Source organism: Primulina eburnea, chromosome 4, assembly GCF_022965805.1.
Source record: "Primulina eburnea isolate SZY01 chromosome 4, ASM2296580v1, whole genome shotgun sequence".
NCBI classification, from domain to species: Eukaryota; Viridiplantae; Streptophyta; class Magnoliopsida; order Lamiales; family Gesneriaceae; genus Primulina; species Primulina eburnea.
Genome location: NC_133104.1, coordinates 11,781,748 through 11,785,057, shown reverse-complemented (window position 1 = coordinate 11,785,057; position 3,310 = coordinate 11,781,748). Strand labels below are relative to the sequence as shown.

At 41.8% G+C, this 3,310-nt stretch overlaps 1 non-coding gene across 1 annotated transcript; it reads right to left on the bottom strand.

Annotated features, from left to right (window-relative positions):
• Window positions 1–1,233: 1,233 nt before the first annotated feature.
• LOC140831247 (small nucleolar RNA R71) lies at window positions 1,234–1,339 on the bottom strand. The gene has a single exon (XR_012117823.1). It is a non-coding gene; the product is annotated as a small nucleolar RNA R71 (small nucleolar RNA).
• Window positions 1,340–3,310: the final 1,971 nt, after the last annotated feature.

Genomic DNA, 3,310 nt, shown 5'->3' with positions numbered 1-3,310 from the left:
AACTAGTAGTATAATTCGCGGATCTACAATTTACATAGAGATATGAAATTGGATACGTGCCGATAGTCATAGTCCTTAGGGTCGAAAACTAGGGGATTTCATCAATCGAAATGCGATTCATTCTTGATAAATAATTAAAGACATTTAATTACTTCATTGAGTGAATTATTTTGGCATAGCTCGAGAGAGTGTGTTCAATTGAATAGGAAATCCTGTCGGAAGCGTAGAACACAATCGAACGAATTAATTAATTAATAAAGGGTAGGTGAACCAGAATTCCCAACAAATTCTTTTATCATTTGAAATTTAATCAATCGATTTAGCAATCATATTTTATCATTTAATATTTGAACTTGTTTATTTAATTTTCTTGCATTCTATTAGTTATAACACAACCGATCACTTTTCGTCGCTAAAGTTTTAATAACTAAAATAATAATTGTTAAATACAGTCTTCAGTGGAACGATACTCGTATTCACATACACTATATTATTACTTGACATCGTGCACTTGCGATTACTTTTTGAGCATACAAAATCATATTTTATTGGGGAATTCACAGTGCAAGTTTTGCTCGATCAAGTTTTTGGCGCCGTTGCCGGGTACTGTTAATCTACAATTATATTTTTAGTTATTTCCTTTAGTTATTTTATTTTTATTGAACTAACACTCCATATTTTAATTCAGATATCTCTTCCGGTGCATGCCAAAGTCACTTGACTTGGATCTTGAGTGTGACCCTGAAATTGAAAGGACTTTCCGCAGGCGAAGACAACAGCAAAGACTTAAGGAACTGATGGAGAGGCCCGAACAAGAGCAGGAGGCGGAGCGCCAAAACGAGAGACGAATTGAGATGCCACGCCGCATACCCATGTTAGAGTATGCACAGCCTTCTTTGGATGGTGCACGCCCCAGCATTGTGAGGCCGATTGTGCGGGCAAACCAATTCGAAATCAAACCAGCCATTATCCAGATGATTCAGAACACCGTCCAATTTGGAGGAACTGCTGTGGACGATCCAAACACACACATCGCGGATTTTCTTGAGATTTGCGATACTTTTAAATTTAATGGAGTTTCTGATGATGCTGTTAGACTGCGTTTATTTCCTTTCTCTTTGCGTGATAAAGCTAAAGCTTGGTTGAATTGTTTACCTGTAGGTTCGATAGCTACATGGGAGGACATGGCGAAGGCGTTTCTCATCAAATACTTTCCTCCATCGAAGACCATGAAGCTGCGGGCAGACATCACAACATTTGCTCAGTTCGATCAAGAGTCACTATATGAGGCGTGGGAGCGTTTCAAAGATCTATTACGAAGATGCCCACATCACGAGTTGCCACTTGGGTTAGTCGTTCAAACCTTTTATTACGGTTTGCTTACTCCTAACCTTACTATGATAGATGCTGCTGCGTGTGGGAACCTTTTGTGGAAGACTGCGGAAGAAGGATATGAGTTGTTGGAGGAAATGGCTGCTAGCAGCTATCATCCTCAATCTGACAGGAACAACCAGCGGAGAAGTGCCGGAGTTCACCAGGTAACTGATTTTTCTGTCATTACTGGACAACTTGACGCTTTAAACAGGAAAATAGACGGCTTGAATGTGGGTGGCACGGCTATGCGTCTTCAAGAGATATTCTGTGAAAAGTGTGGAGGAGAGCACTATGTGAAAGACTGTCAAGATGGAAATCCCTTCTATGTGCAAAATGAGGCACCGGTGAATCAAGTGGGAGTCCAAAACCGCCCAAGGAATGACCCTTATTCGAAAACATACAATCCTGGGTGGAGGCAACATCCCAACTTCTCGTGGGGCGGTCAAAACAGTCAGAATAGATCGCAAGGAGGACAACAATATGACAAACAACCGATGTACAGATCCGATCCTCCTAGAGAAGAGAAGTCCAACTTGGAGCAAATGATGTCTAAGTTTATTTCTTCCACCGAAACTCGACTCCAAAACCAAGATGCATCGATAAAGGGGCTCGAGAATCAAATTGGACAGTTGGCCAAGATGATATCGAGTAGAGAGCCGGGCACCTTGCCAAGTAATACCGAAACTAATCCAAAGGAGCAAGTGAAGGCCATTGAGTTGAAGAGCGGAAAAGTTTTGGAGCCTAGAGAAAAAGAGAAAAACCAAGTGCCGGATGAACAAGATGCGACATATAAAGGTAAGTCTTCTAACCCTACACTAGCACCCACTACACAACCAAAAATTGTTATACCTCCTCCTTTTCCTGCTGCATTGAAAAAATCAAAACTAGATGCACAATTTGGTAAGTTTCTCGAGGTGTTTAAAAAGTTGCATATCAATATTCCCTTTGCCGATGCTCTAATGCAAATGCCTAGTTATGCTAAATTTTTGAAGGATATCTTAGCAAATAAGAGGAAGTTGGAGGATCATATGACAGTCAACTTAACTGAAAATTGCTCCGCTTTGGTGCAAAACAAAATCCCACCTAAGCTAAAAGACCCAGGGAGTTTCTCTATTCCTTGCATGATTGGTGATGTTGTTTTTCATAAAGCATTATGTGATCTTGGTGCAAGTATTAATCTGATGCCATTTTCTGTGTTTTGGAAACTTGGGTTGGGAGAGCCTAAGCCGACGAGGATGTCCTTGCAACTGGCTGATAGATCGGTCAAGTACCCCCGCGGAGTGGTTGAGGATGTGCTAGTGAAGGTGGACAAATTCATTTTTCCTGCCGATTTCGTGGTGCTCGACATGGAGGGGGATACCGAGATGCCTCTCATTTTGGGGAGACCATTCCTTGCGACTGGCAAGGCACTTATTGATGTGCAAGAGGGAAAGTTGAGATTGAGAGTGGGCGAAGAAGAGATTACATTTGATGTTTTTAATGCACTTAAGCACACACTGCATTCTGATAGTTGTTTTAGAATTGATGCTTTTGACTCTCTTGTGGCCAACTATGTGCAGGATGCTCTTAGGGACCCTTTGGAGGCCACTATCAATACTGAATTGGGAGAAGAGGAGTTAGACGAAGAAAGTGCTGAAATTGTGGCACACTTTAATGCCAACCAACCATGGAGAAAGCCAATGAGGATGCGACTGGAGGATCTAGGAGAACGAAGAGATTTCACCCCTCAAAGGTCAAGCATCAAGGATCCACCAACGCTTGAGCTAAAGCCGTTGCCTCCACACCTCAAGTACGTATACTTAGGTGAGAATAACACTTTACCTGTCATTATTTCTGCTGCTTTGACAGATGTGATGGAGGACAAGCTGTTGGAAGTTTTGAAAGCGCACAAGGGTGCATTTGCGTGGAAGGTGGCAGATATCAAAGGAATAAATCC